Genomic DNA, 12,201 nt, shown 5'->3' with positions numbered 1-12,201 from the left:
CCTATCCCTGAGAATACACTGCCCTATGGTTTCTGGGCTTACCTGACCAACCTTCTTGAACATCAGGACAACATTACCTACCCTGCAGTCATCTGGTATCTAACCCATGGCTAAAGATGATGCAAAAATCTCATCCAGGGCCTAACCAATCTCCTCCCTTGCTTCCCATAACACTGTGGGACTGATACACACATGTTCCAGACTATCAGCGTATACCTCTCCTAATTCTCCATCCTCGCAAACCTGCTCCCTGGTGAATACTGACATAAAGTATCCATTCAGGATACCACACATATCCTCTGGCTCCACACAAAGATTTCCTTTTAGGTCCCTGAAGGGGCCTACTCTTTTCGTAGCTACCTCTTGCTTATATTTCTAAAACATTTTGGAATTCTCTCTAATTCTGTTAGCCAGGGCCATGACATGTCCCCTCTTTGCCCTCCTAACTGCTTTCTTAAGATCTCTTCCATATAAATCTCAAAGGACTCATTTGATAATGGTTTCCTATACTGCATCTGTCACATGCTTCCTTCTTTTTCCTGTTCAAATCTTCAATTTCCTTTGGTAACTAACATTCCCTTACATTACCGTCCTTGCTTCTTACCCTTGCTGGGACTTGACTCTGATCTTTTACTATTTCACTTTTCCATCTAGAGCAGCTGCTCCCAATCTACTTTCACCAGGTTCTCTCTAATACTATAGAAGTCAGCCCTTCCAAAATATAAGACCTTAACTCTTGGTTCAACATTATCCTTTTCCTTAAAGATTAGCAAATTGTCATCACTGTTTGCAGAGGGCTCCACCATGGACACTTCTACCACTTGCTCATCCTTATTCCCTAAAATAAGGTCAAATAAAGCTCCCTCCTTAGTAGACTCTTTACATAATATTTTAAAAACCCTTCGGGTGCACTTGACAAATTCCACCCAATCGAGGACCCTTACACTAAGGCAATCCCAGTCAATACTGGGAAATATTGGCACTGTACATTCGCCAACTGGTCTTTGGTTGGATATGTCAAAAATCTCTGAAGGCACGAGGTTTAAAATGTTCCTTTTAGGTCTTTACACTGTCCTAGTAAGAGACCTTGTCCTTGGATTTGTCGCACCAATGGGATCACCACTGTTTTGTATGTGTCCAGTCTTCCCACCATCAATCATGACACCTTCTTTTATTGGCCACATTGCTGTGTTCTGTCTTGGCTCACCTTGAAAACATTGTTCACCCTCAGGAACATTTCTACTTAATCCATATGCAGACAAATGCTGTGATTCCTTGTATTTATCAAACTATTCAATGTTTTCCATCTTTAATGCTCTATCAGGATAATCTCCTTTATGAACCTCGCCTGATTGCTTCCAGATACTCCCTTAAACAGCAACATCCCAAATCTTTGTTATTATACTGTTGATAGACTTATTAATGCTGGTGCTTAATAAGGAATATCAACAGAAGTACAGCTACCGATAAAACATTATCTATTGATGTCAATTAATTCCCAAATGTTTAACTGGTACTATAATATATAAAGTCAGGTCACTTGGTACACTCAATTCCTAATGGTACACTAGCCCTCATCTATACAACAGTTACCATTTTCAAAAGCAAAGTAAAACCCTTACAAAAATCCAGATTTTCCACCAATGTCACTTTCTCACACTCTTTTATCTTCAGGTCCATTCCGGTAATCATTAAAACAGCTTTAAGCGGATATAATAATCTCTCTTGGAAAATGTCAATTCATGGATGATAACACAGTGATGTACGAATTTGTGCAAAGTCCAAAGCTAAATTAGGCGAGCTTGTCATGAGATATAAGCACAAAACTATAAAGAGCAATGTAAATACCATTTTAATTTATGCTTGATCAGCATATATTTTACATAAAATTCATAAGCTAAGATGACTGACGTGGCAAGAAGGACACTAACAAATGGGACAGCAGGCAGAAGTTGATAATGAGTAATGAATAGAGATGTAAACTACGAAAGCATTTAGATGTTCTGCTATTCTGGTGTACAGAGGTGTACTTGTTTATAAAAACTGCACAGGAAAATGAATAGCTGCTTACATACGAGGCAGAATGGTTCTGAGCACAAACAACCAATCTATATGTTTTAAACTTATTTGCTAAACAACAAAAGTAACCAATGTTTTAACAAAATTATTTTCATTCATATTTTGAATCAAACATATGTATTTTGCCTTTGAAAGCAGTTACACAGAATCTTATTACGTGACTATGTTTAATATCATCAGTTCTTATCTTTAAGAAATGACCATGTTATGAGACAGGATCTTAATGAACTCTATTCTTAAGATGTGATCTTGCAGCATTATTTAAATATTTCTGACAATTAATTTATTATATTATATAAAATATTAAAGCACAGAAACAAGCACTACAGCCCAATTAGTGTTTATGTTTTCCCACCTTACTTCACATCACTCTGACAACATTTCTACCGATCTATACTCACACACACATCTGTCTATATACCCCTTAAATTCCTGTTTGGTAAATGCCATAATAATTTGATGCAGTAGCAAATTCCACATTCTTCTACTTTATGTAAACAAATTTTCCCTCAATATCTCTATATTAATGTGACTTAGATTTATGACTCCTAATTTTGTATTCCCTCACATGTGGAAACACATTCTCCACTTCTAGCCAAATGATTCCTTTAATCTTCATAAAATTCTTCATTGGGACTTCTCTTTGTATTCCTTTAGACTCTCCAGATACTTGTACCCTCTTGAAATCTGGGATCACTCTTGTAAAACTTCTTAATACTTTTTTCAATGCCTCCATGTATTTTGTTTTTGTAATATGGAGTCAGAATTGCCTCAGTGCTTTTAAGCCTGGCCTAATGAAAATTTTATATAAGTTTAACCTGAATGCCCTGCTTTTGAAATGCATTCCTTATTGTTCACCCATTTATTACTGATTGTTTCTTAATGACCATTAAGTGGGAACAAGAAATTAACTGGATATTTTACAACTACTTTTTTTAAATCAAATGTTATAATTTTGTAGTCTGGATATCACAATCCATAAAGGTTTTAGCTTCTAATGTAAAAACACAAGATGATACGATGCAAGATCCTTTATATTTATGTTTTTTTTACTTCTCTTTTCCTGCTACTAATTGTTGAAGCACAATTCCGCAGGCAACTGTAACATTCTGGTACTTGGCCCCAGTGGGAAATCATCATGTTTAAGCTCAGCTAATGAGAGTCTAGGCTATTCAAAGCATTGATTCTGTTTTCCTTCAACAAACTCATATAAATACTTATCAGCAAGACTTGCTGCATTACAACTTTAATGACTGAATAAGGATAATGGATGGCAGCCTTGGCTGCACTTCCCTTCTCTCAAATTCAGGGATATCACCAACTACAACACATCCATTGTTGGCTGAAATGACCTAATTCAGCCCTTGTAGTCATGCTTAGAATCTCCTGATCCTAATGACATTATCGTACTCTGGGCAGAATCTTTAACAAAAATAATTATTGTTGGATATTGAGAGCAATATTTGTTATCCTTTTATGCTATCTTTTCCAAACTTCCCAATGATAATGTCAAAGAGTCATACAGCATGGAAACCTGCCATTCTGATCACCATATCCATGCCAGCCATCAAGTACATATCTATACCAAACCCATTTTCCAGCACTTGGCCTGTAGTCTTCGGTGCCTTGACATTTCTAGTGCTCGGCTAAATACTTCTTGAATGTCATTGGAGTAAATTGGCAAATTGGTTTATTATTGTCACATGTACCAAGGTACAGTGAAAAACTTGTCTTGAATATTGTTCATACAGATCAATACATTACATTGTGCATTGAGGTAGTACATGGTAAAACATAACAGAATGCAGAATAAAATGTAACAGCTTCAGAGAAAGTGCAATGCATAAGGTGCGAGGTCATAACGAGGTAGATTGTGAGGTCAAGAGTCCATCTTATCGTACTAGGGATATGTTCAATAGTCTTATAACAGTGGGATACCTCCATCACCCCTTCAGGCAGTGCATTCCAGATATTAACAAACCTCTGTATGAAAAATTCTTCTTCAAATCCCTTATAAATCTCCTGTTCCTTACCTTAAACCCATGCCTTCTGGTCATAGATACTTCTGCTATAGTGAAAAGTTTCTCATTATCTACTCTATCTATGTCCACCCTTATTTTGTACATCTGAATCAGGTCACCCCTCAGCTTTCTCTGTTCCAAAGACAAACCCAGCGTAACCAGTCTCTCCTCTTAGCTGAAACACTCCATCCTAGGAAACATCTTGGTGAACCTCATCTGCACTTTCTCCAGTGCAATCATATCCTGCAAATTAAACACCAAAAATATATTTATTTCACTTAGGCATTGCATTTTACCCATAATGTTAAAATACATCCACTGGGATCCTTCTTCTCTGACCCTAATAAACTAGGGTACTTGCAGTAGGAATGCAGGCATCCAGCAGCAGCAAGGACACATACTGACAGAGGATCCTGGTGTAGTCATCCAACTTTACTCCCCAGGGCAGGGAAAATATTTTCATATAATGGCTTCCTTAAAGAATACTGCTTAAAAATAATTTACTTGAAAATGCATCCCTTCAAAGTCTAGGGTGAAGTCTCAAATTGAACTGGATACATTATGATCTCATTGACATGGTTCTCTGAAAGTCAGAACAGCTGGAATCCAATATATAAGGTTTCACATTTCCCTTGTCCCCTTTTATTCCACTACATGGGAAATCCTGGGCATACCCAAATCCTTGATGAAATGCTGAGCCCATCAGAGGACTCTTACCAAAATTACCATGATTGAAGAGCCAACAAATTTTGGGGCCTGTTGGGGCCTGTATCTGACAGGTTAAGCATTAGTTGGTCCAATCACATTGATAACACGGAGCCACAAATACTTTGCCCTATATTGCCTAAGAGAGCACAGGCTATCATTCTGATACACGGACCTGGTGCACTTTTGAAACATGCCGATGCCATTGCCATGAAGTAATTCCCACGACACATGTCAATGAGGAATGCTGTTTCCTCAGAGGTAGGAGATAAACTTAAAAGTCTTTCACTATTGCCATATCCTGTTGATGGCTTAATCTGACGTGCATTGCTAGAATAGGACATGACGAAAACTGGGCTCTCCACTTCTTTGCTCTCAAGTCAATATTTTCTCCTTCATGGTGGATTCTTTAGCACAGCTTTATCAAATTTAAGCCAAACATAACACAAAAGACAATATTACATTTTGTGCTGTACAGATATTTCCGCCTCTTGATCTTTAAACTTTTTATTTGCTAACGGCCATAAATCTAGCTTGAATGAAAGCATCTGGTGATGTCTCATTTTATCTCTTGCTGTAATAAGCAAACAGTAGAATTCATGATCTGTTTATCACTAGAACAGCACATAATTCTTAAAGGAAACAGACTGCTCTTCCTGTCTATTGTAAGATTTTGTAGTTGAGACATATTTACATCCTAAATCTCACATATTTCATACTGCTCCTCTCTCCTCCTCAACCACCCTAATATACCAAACAACCAAGTTTCAGTATTCTTTTGAATTAAACAAACACTGCAGATCTAAAGCTCTTGGAGACTCCCTCTGCATATAGTTTAAGCATATCTAACAAAATATCACAGGATGTCGCGAAACCTATATAGAAATTAAAGGTCAGTGCAGAGCATGGATTATCCTTAGCATTGCTAAATTAGTAATTGTTGAATACCGAAAAGTCACATTGATCCTATGTTCTAATCTTGAGGTACCTATCTTTCAGCTGGGGCACACCTGTAATTTGGAGAATATGTTCATAGAGTATGTACCATGGGAACAAAATCTGCAATAAATACACGAGAAATAATTGAAAAGCAAGAAACTGCAGATGCTGGAAATCTGAATTAAAATAAGAGGTACTGAAAATCTGCAAGCATTTGTGTCAGCTGGACACATTAGTTTCTATGGAATATAGAACAGTAAAGCACAAGAACAGGCCTTACGGCCCACCATGTCTCTGCTGACAATGATGGCAATCTAACTAATCCCATCTGCCAGTACATGGTCTATATCCCTCTATTCCCTGAATGTTTATGTGTCTGTCAAACTGTCTCTTAAATGTTACTATTGTATCACTACCACCAACTTCCCTGCCAGTGTCTTCCAGGCACCTACCACTCTCTGCGTAAAAAAACTTGCCTCATAAATCTCCTTTCAACTTCTCCCCCCTTATCTATGCCCTCTAATATTTGACTTTTCTACCCTAGCAAAAGACTCTGACTATCTACCCTATCTATGCCTCTCGTAACTTTATATACTTCTATTAGGTCACGTCTCAGCCTCTGACGCTCCAAAGGAAACAATCCAAGTTTCTTCAACCTCTCCTTATAGTTAATACACTCTAATCCAGGCAACATCCTGATGAACCTCTTCTGCATCCTCTCCAAAGCCTCCACATTGCTTCATATAGTGTGGCAGTCAGAAATGCACATAATACTCCAAGTGTGGCCTCACCAAAGTTTTATACAGCTGCAACATGACTTGCCAAGTTTTATAGTCAATACCCTGTTCGATGAAGGCTTCTTTACCACCCTATCCACCTGCTGCCATTTTCAGGGAGCTATTGATCCGCATCCCAAGATTCCTCGGTACATCAATGTTCCCGAGGATCCTACCATTTATTTTACGTTTTCCTCTTGCATGTGACCTCCCAAAATGCATCATCTCACAATTATCCAGATTAAGCTTCATCTGCCATTTCCCCACCCAAATCTTCAACTGATCTATATCCTGTTGCATCCTTTGACAACTTTTCTCACTTTTCGCAACTTCACCAATTTCCATGCTGTCTGCAAACTTCCTAAACAGAGCACCTACATTTTAATCCAAATCTTTCATATGTATATCACAAAAACAGAGGTCCTGGCACTGATCCTTGTGGAACACCACTGGTCACAGACCTCCAGTCAGAATCAGACATAAGCTTCTATTCTATCATAGACATTCCCTTTGGTCTCTCCACCCGTGTTCCTTTCTGCTACTACTGAATGTTTCCAACACTTTATTTTTAACTATGTAAGAAATAATTCTCATTTTAATTTCATAAGTAAATTCTCAATGCATAGATATCTTAGGTTCCCACATACGTATACAAACATTTTTAAAACATTTTACAATGGCTTTTGCGAGTTTCAGTTACACAATTATATTTGACACAGATCTTGCTGAATCACAATGAGTTGAAGATAAATATGAAGGAGGCATTTGTGATTAACCCATTTTTTCTGAAAGATGAAATGATTCACCTTTAATTATCCTCCTTTACTCAAAAAACATGATTTAAAATGTCAGAATTGCTATCCAAATAACCATTATATAAATTCATGGTTCACTAAATTCACCTTCTCCAAGCATTTTGGACATTATAGATAATCTCTTACTTTCAATTCAATACCGATAAGAAACAGATAGATATCTTATAATGTAAACAGTTGTATAGGGAAGGAGCCCAAAGAGCATTGGGAAAATTTACAACATACCTTTAGGTGCAATAGCTTTCAGAGATTCCTTAATGTTGCAGCTAATAGTAACTTCAAACTACAACACAAACCAATTTTACAAGCAAACTAATACTGGACAATTTGTAATAAAAGCTTGGCCTGTTGCTTAAAAATACATAAATTGTGGAATAACAGGCTTGATGTTATGATCCTAGTGCCAGATACAGTAAGGAAAGCTTTGAAAGCTGTATGTATCTTTTATAAGACAATGTGTCATTAGAGTCGTATAGTTATCGAGTCATACAGCACAGAAACAGGACTTTTGACCTAACTGGTCCATGCTGACCAAGATTCCCATCTAAGCCAGTCCCATTTGCCCACATTTGGCCCATATCCCTCTAAACCTTTCCTATCCATGTACCTGTCCACGTGCCTTTTAAATGTTGTTAATATACCTGCCTCAACCACTTCTTCTGGCAGCCTATTCCATGTACGGATCGTCTTCTGAGGGAAAATGTTGCTGTTCAGGTTCCCACTAAATCTCTCCCCTCTCACCATAAACCTATGCCCTCTAGTTTCTAGATTCCTTAACCCTGAGAAAAAGACTGTGCACATTCACCCTGTCTATGTCCTTCATGATCTTATATACCTCTATAATATCAGCCTCATCAATGAATAAACTACCAGTCTGCTTAACCTCTCTCCATAACTCTGTCAGTCGATTCCTGTCAACACATTCATAAATCTCCTCTGCACTCTTTCCAGCTTAATGGCATCTTTCCTATAACAGGGTGACCAAAACTGAACACAATATTCCAAATGTGGACTCATCAACATCTTGTACAACTGCAACATTACATCCCAACTTCTACATTCATTTCCCTGACTGATGGAGGCCAGTGTACCAAAAGCCTTCTTCATCACCCTGTCCATCTGTGACACCACTTTCAGGGAACCATGTACTTGTTCTCCTAGGTCCCTCTGTTCTACAACATTCCCCGGGGCCCGACTGTTCACTGTGAAAGTCCTACCCTGATTTGTCTTTCCAAAATGCAACACCTCGCAGTTATCCGAATTAAACGCTATTTGCCATTCCTTGGCCCACTTACCCAGCTAATGAACATCCCTCTGTAATTCCTGATAACCATCTTCACTATCAATGACACCACCTATTTCAGTGTCATTTGCAAACTTATTAACCATGTCTTGTATATTCTCATCCAAATCATTGATATAGATGACAAATAGCAATAGGCCTAGCACTGACACCTGGGGAACACAACTAGTTACGGGCCTCCAGTCCGATAAACAACCTTCCACCATCACCCTCTGCTTTCTACCATCAAGCCAATTGTGTATCCAATTAGCCAGCTCACCCTGGATTCCATGTGGTCTAATTTTCCACTGCAGTCTTCCACGTGGAACCTTATCAAAGGCCTTACTGAAGTCCATATATACTACATCTATCACCTTGCCCTCATTGACCTTCTGGAGACATGATTTCCCAAGTACAAAGCTGTGCTCAAGTCCTGTATTTTCAAATGCATGTGTATCTTATTCCTCAGAATCCCTTCTGATAATTTACCTACCACAGATGTTAGGATTACTGGTCTATAGTTCCCAGGGTTTTCTTTGCAGCCCTTCTTAACTAAAGGCACGACGTTAGCCACCCTCCATTTTTCCAGCACTTCACCTATTGATAACGATGATGCATATATCTCTGCAAAGGCTCCCGTTATTTCTTCTCTAGCTTCCCACTGTGTTCTTGGATATACCTGATCAGATTCTGGAGATTTATCTAACCATACATTTTAAGACCATTCATTCTGACCATTCTTCAGGGTATTTTTTCTCCTGTCAGTTATCAAGTTCATTCTCAGTTTGATAGAATCAGACATAAGTTTCTTTTATTATGTAATGTAAGGTCTCCAAAGCAAGAAACTAATCAAGATTTTATTGCAAAGAAAGCTTTTATTTTCAAACAAAATAAAATGAACTAAGCTCTGCTTGATGTAAAATATGATTAAGAAATTAACAAGGGAGGAATATATAATTAAAGTATCTGAATTATGTGATTTCAATTTTATTATCCAGCCATTCATGAAATTCATCCAAATTGATTACTTATTGTTTTGTTTCATTAAAAAAAATACAATGAGTAGAAGAAGTTACATGACCAAATAACTTCTTGATTTCCAATGTATGCCAAAAAATTAATTTCAGAATGATGATCCTATCAGCTGTAGATTACATTTACAGGCATGCCTTCATTACAGCCCCACCCCTTTGTTATTGTTTTCCTGCTGTTAAAAACACAAGCCTGTTTCATTCCTGCATCTCCTCTATTGAATATGCTGAGGGTATTGGAATGTTGCCAAAGTAACATTTAGGAAGAAAAAACTGAACTTTAAAATCACTCCCTTCTGTTGGATTATTTGTTGTATCACTTACTGGCAGTAAATACACTTACAAATACAAATACACAATAGTTCAAGTCTTGAAAATATTATTCTTCCTGATCTTTATAGGGTAGATTTTGGAACACTCTAACTTTTAAAGGCATTAAAATGATTGCAAATTCCAGCAAAAGAAATTTGTGTTTAGTGTTAAAATAATATCGTTAGTTGCATTTTTAGTGTAATTTGCAAGTATTTAAAGGGTGTGGGGACTTATTGAGTACTTTATGGCCAGATTTAGTTTATGAAGAACAATTGCTTAGAAAAATATTTATGTAGATTCACCACATAATAAAGAGTGAAGGAGGTCAGCAAGAAGTAGAGTCGAGTGGGTGAATTCTGGATTCCTCATGCACAGTGGAAAGAAAAATAGAGCAGACATCCTTTGGCCCAGGTCATTGTTCCTATAGAATGGCTTCAGAATTCCTGGGATTGCACCAATGGATGCCCTTTGATAGGGATCCAGACATACAATGTTCAGGCTGATGCACTTCCTTCATTTTACTCCTCATTAATTTTACTGGAGTGTCCGTGAAGGGGTGACAGAAGAAACCTGACACGAGGGCATGTCCTCCAGCATTTGTGAACTGTGGGAGTCTGGGTACATAAAGAAGACTGCAAATAATATCGTTCGACTCCCAGCCAGAGTGGAGGTGGGAGTCTATAGTGCAGGCTGGAGAGGAAAAAGCGGCTTTACATACATTTTTTTATCCTCCCTCAATCCCTATCACATATACTCTTTGTGAGTTAGAAGTGGGAATTACCTTCCAGTTTTCTCTTCAGTTTCTTCTGCCTGGCCTAACCAAAGAGGATAGCAGGAGTATGCATGGATCATGTGATTTCCTCCTTTAATGGTTGCAGTACCTTAGGTACTGTGGGAAATTATAAAATTTTACAATTCTTATCACCATTATTTTTAAACCACAATATGAATGTTGACTTATTGGATAGCTTGACAACGGACACATTGGTTCACGTACAGTCCAAACAATTATTCACTTGCTTCAACCATACTTGGCATTGATTAACTTTGATTAACTTGTTTATCACATGACAATGATTAACTTTGTGGATATAGAAATCCAAAAGAGAAAACTGGAAGGTAGTTCCAGTTTCGAAGGCACAAAGATTAACTGTGGTAGGAATTGAGGGAGGACAAAAAATTATGTAAAATTAATTCTAGTAGCTGATTCTTCTTCTCCAGTTTACATTAGAGATCCTCATCTCCACTCTAGCTGGGAACAGAATGATACCATTTGCAGTCTTCTTCAAAAACACAGACTCCCACAGTTCGCAAAGGTCAGAGAATGATCAGCTCATGACTACACAATCTGAACACACCATGTAACACAACTTGCTGCAGTAAATAGAATCAATCTTTTTTTTTCTTAATATGATAAAAGCAGACACTGAACTGAAGAGGCAGAGGAACAGAATGAGAAATTGAACCTCTTTGCAAGGATGCCTTAAATCCTAGATATCACAGTCCCAAAACTCTGTGGACCTTAGCAGCACATTTCCATGGCACATGAACCAGATATAGAGTGAAAGGTCTGTACATTAATTTGATACCAAATATACTGGTACTCAGTCACCACTGCAAATGTCCTCCAGAGTCGTTTGAGACAGAACTTCCATCCACCTTAAACATAGCACTTTATGCCAAATGGTATACATTCAGGGGATGCCCTGAGTCTATCAGGTGGCCAAGAAATCAGTAACACTGTTTCCCCAGCCTTGATCAAATAACTTCTGAAAGAGCAAATGCATCACAAGGAAGCTCCATGTAACAGATTGGTCCCTAGCAAAGATCCACATAATTTCGACTGAAATAATGCTGAAGTGTGACTTGCAAATGACTGCCATCTGTGAAAGAGTCTGCCTCATTAGTGACTTAAAAAAACATAAAACCAGAAAGGAAGCAAGTTACCTTTGATCCTGAGAGACAACCTAAGAAGAAGACTTACACCAGATCTGCTCCAGCAGATGTTGTACACCCCCGGACACACAAGTGGTGAATCCTGGAACTTGTTAGGATCGAAGGACTCTAGATTTTATGGGGCTCCATTTAAGATTTTACTGGAAAGATCCTGGTAGATTATCACATTATATCATTAATTGGCCTTCACCATATAAAACATTTAAGTATTTAAAAGCCATTCCCACATTATGTTCTAAAGGTGATATGTTTAAAACAAATTTGATTACAATTTCTTTATAACAT

General features: G+C 37.8%; 1 long non-coding RNA gene across 2 annotated transcripts in view; it reads left to right on the top strand.

Moving 5' to 3' along the window:
- LOC127569761 (uncharacterized) overlaps positions 1–12,201 on the top strand; it is a 135,636-nt gene that overhangs the window by 39,340 nt on the left and 84,095 nt on the right. Inside the window, exon 1 of one of the 2 annotated variants that reach the window (XR_007956239.1) lies at positions 5,889–5,937. The exons of the other annotated variant lie outside the window; for it this stretch is intronic. This is a non-coding gene — a long non-coding RNA (uncharacterized LOC127569761). Of the gene's footprint in view, positions 1–5,888; positions 5,938–12,201 lie in introns of those variants that run through there. 2 annotated transcript variants of the gene reach the window in all.

The sequence above is a fragment of the Pristis pectinata genome, chromosome 4, assembly GCF_009764475.1.
Source record: "Pristis pectinata isolate sPriPec2 chromosome 4, sPriPec2.1.pri, whole genome shotgun sequence".
NCBI classification, from domain to species: domain Eukaryota; kingdom Metazoa; phylum Chordata; class Chondrichthyes; order Rhinopristiformes; family Pristidae; genus Pristis; species Pristis pectinata.
Note: the sequence above shows the minus strand (reverse complement) of the source record. Positions and strands in the feature narration are given on the sequence as shown.